Here is a 20,431-nt window from a genome sequence, read left to right as displayed (position 1 = left end):
TTATCTTCTTCTTGTCTTACGTATTTACGTGACCAATGTTGATATATATAGGATGGTGGACCTTCTTTAATATGATATTTTGTGTGATTCTTTATTTGGTCATTTAGCACAGGTATTTTACATAAAATACATTCTATTTCTTCTGCTTCTTCGCTCGTAAACCTAAAATATAACCAGTTCTCGTCATGTGCTTTCTTTGTAGATTCTTCATTGTTCCAAATAAATGTATGTTTCTTTATGTGTCGCTGAAGCGGTTTATAGGAGACACATTCAAAGCTACTTTTGCAAAATCGACATTCTGTTCGCAAATTCACAGGCTTCGTATAACATTTATTAAAAAAGTACTGCTTTTCAGTATGATATTTTAAAGACTGTTTATCTCTGTTTATCTGTGACTTTATTTCTGGCAACTTTTTTCCATGCTTAGCCATGTGCTTTTGTAAAAATTGTGTTGTTAATCTTAATTTTATTCTTTTTGTTTCATTCACACAAAGCTTACATTTAGCAGAAAAATCTTCAAGTTGTTCCAGATATTTCCAAACCCAATCTTCTTTCTGTTGGTGTGCAAGCTTTTTTTCTAGTTCCGAATGTTTTTTTATGTGTTTCGATAAGTTTTCATTTTGTGAAAATTTAATTGGGTTATCACATATATCACATATAATACATGCTTCGTTTTTTTCTGTTGTTAGCCAAAAATATTTCCAGGCCTTGTTTTTTATCTTATTCTCTTCATGCTGATAAAAATCTGGATGCTCTGTTTGTATGTGTTTCTTAAATTCAAGATCTTTGGTAAACCGCACGTATTTATAGATGTTTTTGCAAGACGGATCTCGACACTGTGCTCGAAAATTTTTCTCTTTTGTATAACATTCTGCTATCATGGGGTGAACTCGTTTTTCCCAACTCATTGTGATCTGATGTGTATGATAGAACGTATTTAACTGAACACGATGCGAGCATTACTTCGTTGAAAAGTGTCTGATAGAGGAGATCGAGGAAAGAGACTTACAGTTTTTCTGTTTGTATGTAAATACTGACAGCCTTCAAACCTTCCTAACAGTTATCAAGACAATCGGTAAAATGTGATGCGAAATATGTATAGTAAACGATTTCGGGAGAGCAAGAGCGCGCCGCGTGCGATAGAAGGAGAGAAAGAGAATTGTCGAGAGGAAGGGAGGGAATGAGAGCGAGAACGATGATATGGTGGAGTGAGAAAGAGGGTCAGATAGAAGCATTACAGCGCGTTCGTTACGCAGATAAATAATGTTTTGAGAAATAATGTACAAGAAATTAATGAAGATTATGGTTAATATAATTAATACTATGATCTATATTATTGATTACTTCGATAAAATATGAGCATTTTTCTAATTTATTTAAATATAAAACTTAGTATTGCAATTGAGATGCTTTCTCATATCAGAAATATAAGTACTTACATGCTTATTTTGTCATCTCATTTATATTTTAGTTGCACCACCATCGTTATAGTCATTTCTTTCATTCTCATAGCGCATTATACTCCAAATTATTGGTTTGATTTCCATATTGTAACATTTTCATAATCTAACATGCTGTTGCTAATTACTTCATGACTACAGTTTTCAACGTCTTAGATTTAAACACTTCAGTATTTACATTAAAATAGGCAAATATTTAATAAATTTGCTACAATTTACTGTGTTTTTATTGTTTAAGATTAAAAGCCATTATTCCATTTCAGTAAACTAACATAGAAAATATTTAGATAAATAAAAAAGTAGGTAACAAATATAAATATTTATAATAAAATACATTGATTACGAGAATCGGCCGCAAATTTCAATTAATTTTGATCATTGTTTTAAAGGAACAATAAATCGCTATAATTTTGCTTATTCATCATGATAATTAAACGTATTTTTTTTTTCAATTTTAGGAAGCGTTATGAATATTTGTGTAACGTAATTAAATAAAACATGGGTTTATATATATATATATATTTTTTTATATATATTATAAATGTTATAATTATTATCACATGCTTTATGTATTTGTGTAAATATACAATCAATCTCTAATTATATTTTAATAATTACATGATTCTTCAAATATGTTATTTTCACATGCAAATCTATGTGACGAAAGCTCATTTATGACGCAAACAATAACATTAAATTCGTAAAAGATTCGAGAAATTTTGAAATAAACGAAATAACATTAAAATAATAAGATAATACAATTTTTTACTTATAATACCTTAGATACAACATTAATTTCAGTTTTTTCGAGAAATTTTAAAATAATAATAACATTAAAATGATAAAATGATAAAATCTGCTACGTGCTATAATTATTTTAGAGATGACATTAAATTCGTAATCGAAAACTTTTTAAATAACTTTAAAATGAAGATGTAATACAATCTAGTATATGCCTATAATACTTTAAGACAATATTAATCGTAATGGAAGAATTTTTTTATACCAGCATAAGCATAACATTAATGTAATAAAAGAAATACAGTATCTTATACATAAAGCTTCGGAATATTATTACATAATTTATTAGAGATTCAAATATAGACAAAACATTTGCACAGATAATATATTATAAACATAATTTGTCGAAATATTTGACATATGTATGTCCGGCGGTATTCTTACTTTTCTCTTCTTTTCGTATTTAAAGTTTTTCATATGTTTTTTTCTACATGTTTACGAATTTTAAAAAATTTTATATGACTACTTATTTTTGCAAGACATACATTTGTTCGAATTTTTGTACAAAATTGTCATAGCCGCTCTTTAGTTATGATCTTTAAAACATGGACATTATGTTTGTTTCTTGCGCATATTCGAACTTTTACTTTTTACAAGATTATTCAAAATTATTTCATAAAGTCATAAAAAATGTAGACGTGCGAACGCGTTAAAAGGTATTTACACAAGTATTGTAAAAAGGAACTAAAGGAATATACATTTCGTACGTGGATTTCGAGATATACTGTTTTCTCATGTATAAGAAAACAATACATTTATGCCCAACTACGACATATATAATTTTCCAGTTCATTCTTAACACAGTCGTTAAAGATTTGCTAAGGGTTCTGACGTCTACTTTTTTCACGATAATACTTTACAAAAAAGTAATATTGTTATGTTGAATTGCAAAATATATAACCAATAGCTTCTTTCTACAAATACTGAGTGACGTAGACAGATCTGTTTTAAGCTGCAGAATGCCATTTCATAAAATTTACATAAATATTTCGAACAAGTATTAATTATCTGAATTTTGTTATATATATACTGTACGTCACTCGAAGATTTGTCACTAGAGAAAAATTTTGTTGTATTCACGAAATCGGTTCAGTTTTTATAAATGTAGTTACACAGTATTTTATTTTAAAGCATAATTTGAAGAATATTACATCATATAGTAATATCTATAATTATGTATATAATTTTATAAATTTTAACAATTTTGTTGTTATAAATTTATAAATATATATGTATTAAAATTTACAAATCTTGTACATTTATAAACACAAAACCGATATGCGACAAATAAGTCAAATTATACTCCAATGTCTTCATGTATTTCAAATCACTGAGATCAAAGTCAAGACTGTCGTTATCGCTGGTCATGAGATGCTACTTAAAAATGTCGCTACCATCATTTCCATTGTCCAATGTAGATAAATCTATATAAACATTTGTGATATAAAACGCAAATATAAATTATTTGATTTTTGTTGTTTTTATCATAGTTTGATTGAGTACACCACTACAAGAATAAAGTTTTATGACAAATATTACTAATCAATCATCATTAATAAAATATAATTAAAACTTACGATCGTTTTTTTTTTAATTTGCGTAGCTTGTCGACGGTGTAGCTTGGTCGTGTACTGTTCTTTGTAACAAATCTATTTGACGTATTTCTTCCTGTTCTTCTGGATGTACAGATGTTATGTGGTTTTCTAAATTGTCCACGTCACATTCAAAGTCTACTGGTGTTTCACATATCGTACATTTCGCAATATGTCCATTCTGTCTCGCGTATTTAAGTGCCCAATGATGAGCATAGTTTACTATCTCGCGTGGATAATGATCTATGTGAGGTAGTGTGACATTTTTTTGACATATCATGCATTCTGTGTTTGGTTCCTCCGATTCAATGTCATTTGTGTACCTTACATATTTCCACTGTCCTAGGTAGATATCATGTTTATTTTTATATTCTTCAAGATGGTGAACTTCATCATGCACGTCGTTTACGTGGTTTTTAAATTGTGTTTCTTTGATATATACTACTTTGCGTTCGCAAAGTTTACATTCTGCTCGAAAATCACCAGCATCTGTATAATATTCTTGCAACCAGCTTTTCTTTTCAGTTTGCGATTTCCAAAATATTTCTTCTTCGTTTATTCTTTTCATCTCGTCTTCATGTTTATCAGAGATATGGATTTTTAAGTTCGCATTGTTAAAATTAACGTTTATATTTTTTTCACAAATTATACATATTATATTATCTTCTTTTTGTCTTACATATTTACGTGACCAATGTTGAGATATATAGGATGGTGGACCTTCTTTAATATGATATTTTGCGTGATTCTTTATTTGGTCATTTAACACAGGTATTTTACATAAAATACATTCTATTTCTTCTGCTTCTTCTCTCGTAAACCTAAAATATAACCAGTTGTTGTCTTGTGCCATCCTTGTAGATTCTTCATTTTTATAAATAAATGTATGTTCTTTTATGTGTGTCTTAAGCGATTGATATTTGACACATTGAAAGCTAGTTTTGCAAAATCGACATTCTGTCCGCAAATGCACAGACTTCGTATAACATTTATTAAAAAAGTAATGCTTTTCAATATGATATTTCAAAGACTGTTTATCTCGTGACTCTATTACTGGCCCATTTTTTTCATGCTTAGCCATGTGCTTTTGTAAATCATGTGTTTTTAAACTTAATTTTATTCTTTTTGTTTCATTCACACAAAGCTTACATTCAGCAGAAAAATTTTCAATTTGTTTAAAGTATTTACAACTCCAATGTTCGTTCTTTAGGTGTGCAAGTTTTTTTTCTAGGTCCGAATGTTTTTCTATGTGTTTCGATAAGTTTTCATTTTGTGAAAATTTAATTGGGGTTTTACATATATCACATATAATACATGCTTTGTTTTTTTCTGTTGTTAGTCTAAAATATTTCCAGTCTTTGTTTTTCTTCTCATTTTCTTCATGATAATAATCGAAATGCACTTCACGTATGTGCTTCTCAAATTCCTGATATTTTTTAAACTCCACGTATTTTAAAATTGCTTTACAAGATGGTTCTCGACACTGTACTCGAAAATTGACCGTTCTAGTAAAACATTCTTCTATCCAGGGGTGCCTTTTTTTAATTCGCTCTTCAAAACTCATTGTGATCTGATCTGTATGATAGAACGTATTCAACTGAACACGATGCGAGCATTACTTCGTTGAAAAGTGTCTGATAGAGGAGATCGAGGAAAGAGACGTACAGTTTTTCTGTTTGTATGTAAATACTGACAGCCTTCAAACCTTCCTAACAGTTATCAAGACAATCGGTAAAATCTGATGCGAAATATGTATAGTAAACGATTTCGGGAGAGCAAGAGCGCGCCGCGTGCGATAGAGAGAGAGAAAGAGAGTTGTCGAGCGGAAGAGAGGGAGTGAGAGCGAGAACTATGATATGGAGGAGTGAGAAAGAGGGGCAGAGAGAAGCATTACAGCGCGTTCGTTACGCAGGTAAATAATGTTTTGAGAAATAATGTACAAGAAATTAATGAAGATTATGATTAATATAATTAATACTATGATCTATATTATTGATTACTTCGATAAAATATGAGCATTTTTTTAATTTATTTAAATATAAAACTTAGTATTGCAATTGAGATGCTTTCTCATATCAGAAATATAAGTACTTACATGCTTATTTCTTCATATCATTTATATTTTAGATACACCATCGTTATCGTCATTTCTTTTATTCTCATAGCGCAATATACTCCAAATTATTGGTTTGATTTTCATATTTTATTTTGTTGCTAGTTACTTCTTGGCTGCAGTTTTCTACGTCTTAGATTTGAACGCTTTAGTGATTATATTAAAATAGGCAAATTTTTAATATTTTAAATTTACTTTAATTTACTGTCTTTTTATTATTTGCCAGTAGAAAATATTTTTCCGTTTTTGTAACATAGAAAATGTTTAGATATATAAAAAAGTAGGTAACAAATATAAATGTTTATAATAAAATACATTGACCACAAGAATCGGCTGAAAAGTTCAATTAATTCTGATCACTGTCATAAAACAAGAATAAATCGCTATAATTCTGCTTATTGAACTTAATAATTAAACGTATTTTTTTTTTCAATTTTAGGAAGCGTAATGAATATTTGTGTTACGTAATTAAATAAAACATGAATTTCTTATACATATATATATTTTTTATTTATATAGGTATTATAAATGAACTATTTATTATCACATGTTTTATGTATCTTTGAATATACAATTAACTTGAAATTATATTTAAATAATTGCATGAAATATGTGTTAAATATGTGTTACTTCGGCGTGCAAATCTATGTGTTAAAAGCTCATTTATCACACAAACCATAACATTATATTCGTAAAAGTTTCGTGAAATTTTTAAATAAGCGTAACATTAATATAAGAAAATTATACAATTTCTTACTTGTACTATTTTAAATACAACATTAATTTTATAATTGTCAAATTTTTAAATAATAATAACATTACAATGATAAAATGATAAAATCTGTTACGTGCTAGAATTAATTTAGAGATGACATTAAATTCATAATCGAGATCTTTTTAAATATGCTTAAAATGATTAAATACTACAATTTAGTACCTGCTTGTAATACTTTAAGACAACATTGTTTATGATCGCGGAATTTTTATATCAGCATAAGCATAACATTAAAATAATAAAAGAAATGATACAGTATCTTACACATAATGCTTCAGGATATTGTTACATTATTTATTAGAGATTCAAATTTAGACGGAATATTTGCACAGTTAATATATTTTAAACATAATTTGTTGAAATATTTAACATATGTCCGGCGGTATTCATACTTTTCTCTTTGTTTCGTATTTAAATTTTTTTATGTTTTTTTTTTTACATTTACGTTTTTACGTTTACGAATATAAAAAAATTTAATGTGGCAATACTTATTTTCGCCAGACATACATTTGTTCGAATATTCGGTCATTTTGTCACAGCCCTTAAGTGATGAGTTTTAATAACATTATGTTTGTTTCTTGTGCATTTATCAATATATCCAAACTTTTATTTTTTACATGATTCTTTAAAATTATTTCATAAAGTCATAGAAAATGTAGACGTGCGAACTCTTTAAAAAGTATTTACGCGAGCATTGTAAAAAGGAACTATAGGAATATACATTTCGTACGTGGATTTGGAGAAATACTGTCTTTTTGTGCACAAGAAAACAATACATCTATGCCCAACTGCGACATATATAATCCTCTGTTTCATTCTTAAGACAGTCGTTACAGATTTGTTAAGAGTTCTAACGTCTACTTTTTTCACGATAATACTGCATAAAAAAATAATACTTTTATGTTGAATTGAAAAATACATAATCAGTAGTTTCTTTCTTCAAATATTGAGTGACGTAGACAGATCTGTTTTAAGCTGCAGAATGTCATTTCATAAAATTTACATAAATATTTCGAACAAGTACTAATTATCTGAGTTTTTTTATATGTGTGTTGAGTACGTGACTCGAAGATTCGTTATTATAAAAGAGAATATTGTTATATTCATGAAATCGGTTTAGTTTTTATAAATGTAGTAACATGCTATTTCATTTTAAAGCATAATTTGAAGAATATTACATTTTAAAGTAATATCTATAATTATATATATAATTAATAAATTTAAACAATTTTGTTAAGTTTTAAATTTATAAATATATATGGATTTAAATTTGCAAATTTTATACATTTATAAACACAAAACCGATATGCGACAAATAAGTCAAATTATACTCCAATGTCTTCATGTATTTCAAATCACTGAGATCAAAGTCAAGACTGTCGTTATCGCTGGTCATGAGATGCTACTTAAAAATGTCGCTACCATCATTTCCATTGTCCAATGTAGATAAATCTATATAAACATTTGTGATATAAAAAGCAAATATAAATTATTTGATTTTTGTTGTTTTTATCATAGTTTGATTGAGTACACCACTACAAGAATAAAGTTTTATGACAAATATTACTAATCAATCATCATTAATAAAATATAATTAAAACTTACGATCGTTTTTTTTTTAATTTGCGTAGCTTGTCGATGGCTTAGCTTCATCGTGTGCTGTTCCTTGTTCTATTTGTTCTATCTTTTGTTCTTTTTTTTGTCTTTTTTTTAATTCTTTTTGATGTACAGATGATACGTGGTTTTCTAAATTGTCCACGTCACATTCAAAGTTTACTGGTGTTTCACATATTGTACATTTCGCAACATGTCTATTCTGTCTCGCGTATTTAAGTGCCCAATGATGAGCATAGTTCACTATCTCGCGTGGATAATGATCTATGTGAGGTAGTGTGACATTTTTTTGACATATCATGCATTCTGTGTTTGGTTCCTCCGATTCAATGTCATTTGTGTACCTTACATATTTCCACTGTCCTAGGTAGATATCATGTTTATTTTTATGTTTTTCAAGATGGTGAACTTCATCATGCACGTCGTTTACGTGGTTTTTAAATTGTGTTTCTTTGATATATACTACTTTGCGTTCGCAAAGTTTACATTTTGCTCGAAAATCACCAGCATCTGTATAATATTCTTGCAACCAGCTTTTCTTTTCAGTTTGCGATTTCCAAAATATTTCTTCTTCGTTTATTCTTTTCATCTCGTCTTCATGTTTATCAGAGATATGGATTTTTAAGTTCGCATTGTTAAAATTAACGTTTATATTTTTTTCACAAATTATACATATTATATTATCTTCTTCTTGTCTTACATATTTACGTGACCAATGTTGAGATATATAGGATGGTGGACCTTCTTTAATATGATATTTTGCGTGATTCTTTATTTGGTCATTTAGCACAGGTATTTTACATAAAATACATTCTATTTCTTCTGCTTCTTCGCTCGTAAACCTAAAATATAACCAGTTCTCGTCATGTGCTTTCTTTGTAGATTCTTCATTGTTCCAAATAAATGTATGTTTCTTTATGTGTAGCTGAAGCGATTTATAGGAGACACATTCAAAGCTACGTTCGCAAAATCGACATTCTGTTCGCAAATTCACAGGCTTCGTATAACATTTATTAAAAAAGTACTGCTTTTCAGTATGATATTTTAAAGACTGTTTATCTCTGTTTATCTGTGACTTTATTTCTGGCAACTTTTTTCCATGCTTAGCCATGTGCTTTTGTAAAAATTGTGTTGTTAATTTTAATTTTATTCTTTTTGTTTCATTAACACAAAGCTTACATTTAGCAGAAAAATCTTCAAGTTGTTCCAGGTATTTCCAAACCCAATCTTCGTTCTTTAGGTGTGCAAGCTTTTTTTCTAGTTCCGAATGTTTTTTTATGTGTTTCGATAAGTTTTCATTTTGTGAAAATTTAATTGGGGTATCACTTATATCACATATAATACATGCTTCGTTTTTTCCTGTTGTTAGCCTAAAATATTTCCAGGCCTTGTTATTCTTCTTATTCTCTTCATGTTGACAAAAATCTTTATGCTTTTCACGTAGGTGATTCTCAAAATCAGAATTTTTGTTCATCGCCACGTATTTATAGATGTTTTTGCAAGATGGTTTTCGACACTGTGCTCGAAAATTTTTCTCTTTTGTATAACATTCCGCTATCGTGGGGTGAACTTGTTTTTCCCAACTCATTGTGATCTGATCTGTATGATAGAAGGTATTTAACTGAACACGATGCGAGGATTATTTCGTTGAAAAGTGCCTGATAGAGGTGATCGAGGAAAGAGACGTACAGTTTTTCTGTTTGTATGTAAATACTGACTTCAAATCTACCTAACAGTTATCAAGACAAGCGGTAGGATCCGATGCGAAATATGTATTGTAAACGATTTCGGGAGAGCAAGAGCGCGCTCGCGTGTGATAGAGAGAGAGTGAGTTGGTCGAGAGGGAGGGAGAGGAAGCGAGAACTATGATATGGTGGAGAGAGAAAGAGGGGCAGAGAGAAGCATTACATCGTGTTCGTTACGCAGATAAATAATGTTTTGAGAAATAATGTACAAGAAATTAATGAAGATTATAGTTAATTTAATTAATACTATGATCTATATGGCTACACCGGTGAAATATGAGCATTTTTCTAATGTATTTAAATATACAACTTAGTATTGCAATTGAGATATTTTCTCATTGCAGAAATATATATACTTACATCCTTATTTCTTCATCTTATTTATATTTTAGATACACCACCATCGTTATCGTCATTTCTTTTATTTTCATAGCGCAATATACTCCAAATTATTGGTTTGATTTTTACATTCTAACATTTTGTTGCTAGTTACTTCATGACTACAGTTTCCAACGTCTTTGATTTAAACACTTCATTATTTATATTAAAATTGGCAAATATTTAATATTTCAAATTTGCTACAATTTACTGTGTTCTCATTGTTTATGAGTAAAAAGCATTATTTTGTTTCAGTAACATAGAAAATATTTAGATAAATAAAAAAATAGGTGACAAATATAAATTTTTGTAAGAAAATACATCGACCGCAAAAATTGGCTGGAAAGTTCAATTAATTCCGATTACTGTTTTAAAGGAAGAATAAATCGTTATAATTCTGCTTATTCAACTTGATAATAAAACGTATTTTTTTTTTTCAATTTTAGGAAGCGTTATGAATATTTGCGTAACGTAATTAAATAAAGCATGGGTTTATATATATAAATTTTTTTTTGTATATATATTATAAATGTTATAATTATTATCACATGCTTTATGTATTTGTGTAAATATACAATCAATCTCGAATTATGTTTAAATAATTACATGAATCTTCAAATATGTTATTTTTACATGCAAATCTATGTGACGAAAGCTCATTTATGACGCAAACAATAACATTAAATTCGTAAAAGATTCGAGAAATTTTGAAATAAACGAAATAACATTAAAATAATAAGATAATACAATTTTCTACTTATAATACCTTAGATACAACATTAATTTCAGTTGAGAAATTTTAAAATAATAATAACATTAAAATGATAAAATGATAAAATCTGCTACGTGCTATAATTATTTTAGAGATGACATTAAATTCGTAATCGAAAACTTTTTAAATAACTTTAAAATGAAGATGTAATACAATCTAGTATATGCCTATAATACTTTAAGACAATATTAATCGTAATGGAAGAATTTTTATACCAGCATAAGCATAACATTAATGTAATAAAAGAAATACAGTATCTTATACATAAAGCTTCGGAATATTATTACATAATTTATTAGAGATTCAAATATAGACAAAACATTTGCTCAAATAATATATTATAAACATAATTTGTTGAAATATTTGACATATGTCCGACGGTATTCATACTTTTCTCTTCTTTTCGTATTTAAAGTTTTTCATATGTTTTTTTCTACATGTTTACGAATTTTAAAAAAATTTATATGACTACTTATTTTTGCAAGACATACATTTGTTCGAATTTTTGTACAAAATTGTCATAGCCGCTCTTTAGTTATGATCTTTAAAACATGGACATTATGTTTGTTTCTTGCGCATATTCGAACTTTTACTTTTTACAAGATTATTCAAAATTATTTCATAAAGTCATAAAAAATGTAGACGTGCGAACGCGTTAAAAGGTATTTACACAAGTATTGTAAAAAGGAACTAAAGGAATATACATTTCGTACGTGGATTTGGCGATATACTGTTTTCTCATGTATAAGAAAACAATACATTTATGCCCAACTACGACATATATAATTTTCCAGTTCATTCTTAACACAGTCGTTAAAGATTTGCTAAGGGTTCTGACGTCTACTTTTTTCACGATAATACTTTACAAAAAAGTAATATTGTTATGTTGAATTGCAAAATATATAACCAATAGCTTCTTTCTACAAATACTGAGTGACGTAGACAGATCTGTTTTAAGCTGCAGAATGCCATTTCATAAAATTTACATAAATATTTCGAACAAGTATTAATTATCTGAATTTTGTTATATATATACTGTACGTCACTCGAAGATTCGTCACTAGAGAAAAATTTTGTTGTATTCACGAAATCGGTTTAGTTTTTATAAATGTAGTTACACAGTATTTTATTTTAAAGCATAATTTGAAGAATATTACATCATATAGTAATATCTATAATTATGTATATAATTTTATAAACTTTAACAATTTTGTTGTTATAAATTTATAAATATATATGTATTTAAATTTTCAAATCTTATACATTTATAAACACAAAACCGATATGCGACAAATAAGTCAAATTATACGCCAATGTCTTCATATATTTCAAATCACTGAGATCAAAGTCAAGACTGTCGTTATCGCTGGTCATGAGATGCTACTTGAAAATGTCGCTACCATCATTTCCATTGTCCAATGTAGATAAATCTATATAAACATTTGTGATATAAAAAGCAAATATAAATTATTTGATTTTTGTTGTTTTTATCATAGTTTGATTGAGTACACCACTAAGAATAAAGTTTTATGACAAATATTACTAATCAATCATCATTAATAAAATATAATTAAAAGTTACGATCGTTTTTTTTTTAATTTGCGTAGCTTGTCGACGGTGTAGCTTGGTCGTGTACTGTTCTTTGTACCAAATCTATTTGACGTATTTTTTTCTGTTCTTCTGGATGTACAGATGTTATGTGGTTTTCTAAATTGTCCACGTCACATTCAAAGTCTACTGGTGTTTCACATATCGTACATTTCGCAACATGTCCATTCTGTCTCGCGTATTTAAGTGCCCAATGATGAGCATAGTTTACTATCTCGCGTGGATAATGATCTATGTGAGGTAGTGTGACATTTTTTTGACATATCGTGCATTCTGTGTTTGGTTCCTCCGATTCAATGTCATTTGTGTACCTTACATATTTCCACTGTCCTAGGTAGATATCATGTTTATTTTTATGTTCTTCAAGATGGTGAACTTCATCATGCACGTCGTTTACGTGGTTTTTAAATTGTGTTTCTTTGATATATACTACTTTGCGTTCGCAAAGTTTACATTCTGCTCGAAAATCACCAGCATCTGTATAATATTCTTGCAACCAGCTTTTCTTTTCAGTTTGCGATTTCCAAAATATTTCTTCTTCGTTTATTCTTTTCATCTCGTCTTTATGTTCATCAGAAATATGTTTTTTTAATTTCGTTTGGTTAAGATAAACGGTTATACTTTTTTCACAAATTATACATATCATATTATCTTCTTCTTGTCTTACATATTTACGTGACCAATGTTGAGATATATAGGATGGTGGACCTTCTTTAATATGATATTTTGCGTGATTCTTTATTTGGTCATTTAACACAGGTATTTTACATAAAATACATTCTATTTCTTCTGCTTCTTCTCTCGTAAACCTAAAATATAACCAGTTCTTGTCATGTGCCATCTTTGTAGATTCTTCATTTTTATAAATAAATGTATGTTCTTTTATGTGTGTCTTAAGCGATTGATATTTGACACATTGAAAGCTAGTTTTGCAAAATCGACATTCTGTTCGCAAATGCACAGACTTCGTATAACATTTATTAAAAAAGTAATGCTTTTCAATATGATATTTCAAAGACTGTTTATCTCGTGACTCTATTACTGGCCCATTTTTTTCATGTTTAGCCATGTGCTTTTGTAAATCATGTGTTTTTAAACTTAATTTTATTCTTTTTGTTTTATTCACACAAAGCTTACATTCAGCAGAAAAATTTTCAATTTGTTTAAAATATTTACAACTCCAATGTTCGTTCTTTACGTGTGCAAGTTTTTTTTCTAGGTCCGAATGTTTTTCTATATGTTTCGATAAGTTTTCATTTTGTGAAAATTTAATTGGGGTTTTACATATATCACATATAATACATGCTTTGTTTTTTTCTGTTGTTAGTCTAAAATATTTCCAGTCTTTGTTTTTCTTCTCATTTTCTTCATGATAATAATCGAAATGCACTTCACGTATGTGCTTCTCAAATTCCTGATATTTTTTAAACTCCACGTATTTTAAAATTGCTTTACAAGATGGTTCTCGACACTGTACTCGAAAATTGACCGTTCTAGTAAAACATTCTTCTATCCAGGGGTGCCTTTTTTTAATTCGCTCTTCAAAACTCATTGTGATCTGATCTGTATGATAGAACGTATTCAACTGAACACGATGCGAGCATTACTTCGTTGAAAAGTGTCTGATAGAGGAGATCGAGGAAAGAGACGTACAGTTTTTCTGTTTGTATGTAAATACTGACAGCCTTCAAACCTTCCTAACAGTTATCAAGACAATCGGTAAAATCTGATGCGAAATATGTATAGTAAACGATTTCGGGAGAGCAAGAGCGCGCCGCGTGCGATAGAGAGAGAGAAAGAGAGTTGTCGAGCGGAAGAGAGGGAGTGAGAGCGAGAACTATGATATGGAGGAGTGAGAAAGAGGGGCAGAGAGAAGCATTACAGCGCGTTCGTTACGCAGGTAAATAATGTTTTGAGAAATAATGTACAAGAAATTAATGAAGATTATGATTAATATAATTAATACTATGATCTATATCAGTGCTCGGAATTAGTCTGAACATTTCAGCCGATTTCCGTGGTATACGCCTCCTTTCCTCTTCTTACCGCGCGCGCCGCAGCCGCTAGGGCCAGCGCTGCCGAGCGTTAAGAGCGACACTATCTGATTATGAGTGGGTTCTTCTCCCTATTTATTAAAATTTTAAAAAATGTATTAAAATTTATTAAAAATAAATTTTTTATTTTTAAATTTATTAAGTGGAAATATTTCAATAGATTTCCACGTCACCCATGAGATACTAATGCTGACGCGTTTTTTTTTAAGTGGTTTCCCCCGTAGATCTATTCCACTAAAGATAAAAATAAATTCTTAATTTAAAAAAAAATATATATAAAAGAAATTTTCTTAATTAGATTTTCTTGGCCTTTTATGAGAATGAACAATTGATGCAATAATGTAGATAGAAACCACTTTTTGAAAAACGTGTCAGTATTAGTACCTTATGGGTGACGTAGAAATCTATTGAAATATTTCCACTTAATAAATTTAAAAAAAAAATTTATTTTTAATAAATTTTAATAAATTTTTTTAAATTTTAATAAATAGGGAGAAGAACCTACTCATAGAACCTAATCAGATAGTGCCGCTCCTAACGCTCGGCGGCGCTGGGCCTAGCGACTGCGGCGCGTGCGGTAAGGAGAGGAAAGGAGGCGTATACCACGGAAATCGGCTGAAATGTTCAGACTAATTCCGAGCACTGATCTATATTATTGATTACTTCGATAAAATATGAGCATTTTTCTAATTTATTTAAATATAAAACTTAGTATTGCAATTGAGATGCTTTCTCATATCAGAAATATAAGTACTTACATGCTTATTTCTTCATATCATTTATATTTTAGATACACCATCGTTATCGTCATTTCTTTTATTCTCATAGCGCAATATTCTCCAAATTATTGGTTTGATTTTCATATTTTATTTTGTTGCTAGTTACTTCTTGGCTGCAGTTTTCTACGTCTTAGATTTGAACGCTTTAGTGATTAGATTAAAATAGGCAAATTTTTAATATTTTAAATTTACTATAATTTACTGTCTTTTTATTATTTGCCAGTAGAAAATATTTTTCCGTTTTTGTAACATAGAAAATGTTTAGATATATAAAAAAGTAGGTAACAAATATAAATGTTTATAATAAAATACATTGACCACAAGAATCGGCTGAAAAGTTCAATTAATTCTGATCACTGTCATAAAACAAGAATAAATCGCTATAATTCTGCTTATTGAACTTAATAATTAAACGTATCTTTTTTTTTTCAATTTTAGGAAGCGTAATGAATATTTGTGTTACGTAATTAAATAAAACATGAATTTCTTATACATATATATATTTTTTATTTATATAGGTATTATAAATGAACTATTTATTATCACATGTTTTATGTATCTTTGAATATACAATTAACTTGAAATTATATTTAAATAATTGCATGAAATATGTGTTAAATATGTGTTACTTCGGCGTGCAAATCTATGTGTTAAAAGCTCATTTATCACACAAACCATAACATTATATTCGTAAAAGTTTCGTGAAATTTTTAAATAAGCGTAACATTAATATAAGAAAATTATATAATTTTTTACTTGTACTATTTTAAATACAACATTAATTTTATAATTGTCAAATTTTTAAATAATAATAACATTACAATGATAAAATGATAAAATCTGTTACGTGCTAGAATTAATTTAGAGATGACATTAAATTCATAATCGAGATCTTTTTAAATATGCTTAAAATGATTAAATACTACAATTTAGTACCTGCTTGTAATACTTTAAGACAACATTGTTTATGATCGCGGAATTTTTATATCAGCATAAGCATAACATTAAAATAATAAAAGAAATGATACAGTATCTTACACATAATGCTTCAGGATATTGTTACATTATTTATTAGAGATTCAAATTTAGACGGAATATTTGCACAGTTAATATATTTTAAACATAATTTGTTGAAATATTTAACATATGTCCGGCGGTATTCATACTTTTCTCTTTGTTTCGTATTTAAATTTTTTTATGTTTTTTTTTTACATTTACGTTTTTACGTTTACGAATATAAAAAAATTTAATGTGGCAATACTTATTTTCGCCAGACATACATTTGTTCGAATATTCGGTCATTTTGTCACAGCCCTTAAGTGATGAGTTTTAATAACATTATGTTTGTTTCTTGTGCATTTATCAATATATCCAAACTTTTATTTTTTACATGATTCTATAAAATTATTTCATAAAGTCATAGAAAATGTAGACGTGCGAACTCTTTAAAAAGTATTTACGCGAGCATTGTAAAAAGGAACTATAGGAATATACATTTCGTACGTGGATTTGGAGAAATACTGTCTTTTTGTGCACAAGAAAACAATACATCTATGCCCAACTGCGACATATATAATCCTCTGTTTCATTCTTAAGACAGTCGTTACAGATTTGTTAAGAGTTCTAACGTCTACTTTTTTCACGATAATACTGCATAAAAAAATAATACTTTTATGTTGAATTGAAAAATACATAATCAGTAGTTTCTTTCTTCAAATATTGAGTGACGTAGACAGATCTGTTTTAAGCTGCAGAATGTCATTTCATAAAATTTACATAAATATTTCGAACAAGTACTAATTATCTGAGTTTTTTTATATGTGTGTTGAGTACGTGACTCGAAGATTCGTTATTATAAAAGAGAATATTGTTATATTCATGAAATCGGTTTAGTTTTTATAAATGTAGTAACATGCTATTTCATTTTAAAGCATAATTTGAAGAATATTACATTTTAAAGTAATATCTATAATTATATATATAATTAATAAATTTAAACAATTTTGTTAAGTTTTAAATTTATAAATATATATGGATTTAAATTTGCAAATTTTATACATTTATAAACACAAAACCGATATGCGACAAATAAGTCAAATTATACTCCAATGTCTTCATATATTTCAAATCACTGAGATCAAAGTCAAGACTGTCGTTATCGCTGGTCATGAGATGCTACTTAAAAACGTCGCTACCATCATTTTCATTGTCCAATGTAGATAAATCTGTATAAACATTTGCAATATATTAAAGCAAATATAAATTATTTGATTTTTGTTGTTTTTATCATAGTTTGATTGAGTACACCACTACAAGAATAAAGTTTTATGACAAATATTACTGAGCAATAATAATTGATAAAATATGATTAAAACTTACAATCGTTTTTTTTTAACTTGCGTAGCTTGTCGACGGTGTAGCTTCATCGTGTGCTGTTCCTTGTTCTATTTGTTTTATCTTTTGTTCTTTTTCTTGTCTTTTTTTCAATTCTTTTTGATGTACAGATGATACGTGGTTTTCTAAATTGTCCACGTCACATTCAAAGTCTACTGGTGTTTCACATATCGTACATTTCGCAACATGTCCATTCTGTCTCGCGTATTTAAGTGCTCAATGATGAGCATAGTTTACTATCTCGCGTGGATTATGATCTATGTGAGGTAGTGTGACATTTTTTTGACATATCATGCATTTTGTGATAAGTTTATTCAATACAGTGTTTAATGTGTACCTTACATAATTTCACTGTTCTAGGTAGATATTATGTGGATTTTCATGTTCTTCAAGATGGTGAACTTCATCATGCACGTCGTTTACGTGGTTTTTAAATTGTGTTTCTTTGATATATACTACTTTGCGTTCGCAAAATTTACATTCTGCTCGAAAATCACCAGCATCTGTATAATATTCTTGCAACCAGCTTTTCTTTTCAGTTTGCGATTTCCAAAATATTTCTTCTTCGTTTATTCTTTTCATCTCGTCTTTATGTTCATCAGAAATATGTTTTTTTAATTTCGTTTGGTTAAGATAAACGTTTATATTTTTTGCACAAATTGTACATTTGATATTATCTTCTTCTTGTCTTGCGTATTTATATGACCAATGTTGAAATATTTAGGATGGTGAATTTTCTTTAGTATGATTTTTTGCGTGATTCTTTATTTGGTCATTTGGCACAAGTATTTTACATAAAATACATTCTATTTCTTTTTTTTTTCGTAAACCTAAAATATAACCAGTTCTTGCCATGTGCCTTTTTTTTAGATTTTTTTTTTTTCCAAATAGATTTATGCTTTTTTTCTACGTGTATTTTAAGTGAATTAGCTATGACATATGGAAATTCTGAATTGCAAAATCGACATTCTGTTAGCAAATGCGCAGGCTTTGTATAACATTTATTTTAAAAGTAGTGTTGTTTAGTTTGATATTTCAAAGACTGTGTATCTATTGCCTCTATTACTGGCCACTCTTTTCCATGTTCATACACCATGTGTTTTTTTAAAAAGTATGTTCTTAAACTTAATTTTATTCTTTTTGTTTCATTCACACAAAGCTTACATTCAGCAGAAAAATCTGTAACTTGTTTGAAGTATTTCCAACACCATTCTTCGTTGTTTAGGTATCCAAGCTGTTTTTCTTGTTTTGAATGTTTTTTTATGTGTTCCGATAAGTGTTCATTTTGTGAAAATTTAATTGGGGTATCAAGTATATCACATATAATACATGCTTTGTTTTTTTCTGTTGTTAGCCTAAAATATTTCCAGGCCTTGCTTTTCTTCTTTTTCTCTTCATGCTAACAAAAATCTTCATGCTTTTCACGTAGGTGATTTTCAAAATTTGTATTTTTATTCCGCACGTATTTATAGATCTTTTTACAAGATGGTTCTAAACATTGTGCTCGAAAATTTTTCTTTTTTGTATAACATTCCACTATCGTGGGGTGAACTCGTTTTTCCCAACTCATTGTGATCTGATGTGTATGATAGAACGTATTTAACTGAACACGATGCGAGCATTACTTCGTTGAAAAGTGTCTGATAGAGGAGTTCGAGGAAAGAGACGTACAGTTTTTCTGTTTGTATGTAAATACTGACAGCCTTCAAACCTACCTAACAGTTATCAAGACAAGTAGGACACGACGGTAGGATCCGATGCGAAATATGTATAGTAAACGATTTCGGGAGAGCAAGAGCGCGCCGCGTGCGATAGAGAGAGAGAGAGAGAGAAAGAGAGTGGTCGCGAGGGAGGGAGGGAGTGAGAGCGAGAACTATACTGATATGATGGAGAGATAGAGGGGCAGAGAGAAGCTTTACAGTGCGTTCGTTACGCAGATAAATAATGTTTTGAGAAATAATATACAAGAAATTAATGGAATTTATGGTTAATATAATTAATACTACTCTTTAAATTAGAGTGATAACACACTCGAAAAGTCGAGTGACTGGTCGTGTCACTCGAGTTAGAATGACTTTTCATTCATACGAAGTTAATTCTCTCTCTTTTTGTTGTAGAGTGAATTTTTCACTCTGCAAAGTGGAGTGATTATGTGTGCTTTATTTTGTAGAGTGAATATTTTCACTGTATGCAGTGTGGACTGAATATTTCATTCACATGAAGAGCGAATGAAATGCGCATAATTTTAAAACAAACGTTTTGCCGATGCCTTCATTTTATTCAACAGATTCGTCTCTGTTTTTTTATTGATTTAATAATTTATGATAACTATTGTCAAGAAATGCG

The 20,431-nt window shown here is 28.8% G+C and overlaps 1 protein-coding gene and 1 long non-coding RNA gene across 2 annotated transcripts in view; one reads left to right on the top strand and one right to left on the bottom strand.

The window, feature by feature from the left end:
* sick (sickie) overlaps positions 1–20,431 on the top strand; it is a 311,918-nt gene that overhangs the window by 37,613 nt on the left and 253,874 nt on the right. The window lies entirely within an intron of this gene.
* Positions 1,913–5,812, bottom strand: LOC137000572 (uncharacterized). Its single transcript, XR_010890845.1, has 2 exons — positions 3,839–5,812; positions 1,913–3,685 (listed from the first exon to the last, which is right to left on the bottom strand). It is a non-coding gene; the product is annotated as an uncharacterized lncRNA (long non-coding RNA).

This window comes from Linepithema humile, chromosome 6 (assembly GCF_040581485.1).
Source record: "Linepithema humile isolate Giens D197 chromosome 6, Lhum_UNIL_v1.0, whole genome shotgun sequence".
Taxonomy (NCBI): domain Eukaryota; kingdom Metazoa; phylum Arthropoda; class Insecta; order Hymenoptera; family Formicidae; genus Linepithema; species Linepithema humile.
This window is presented reverse-complemented; position numbering and strand designations above follow the sequence as displayed.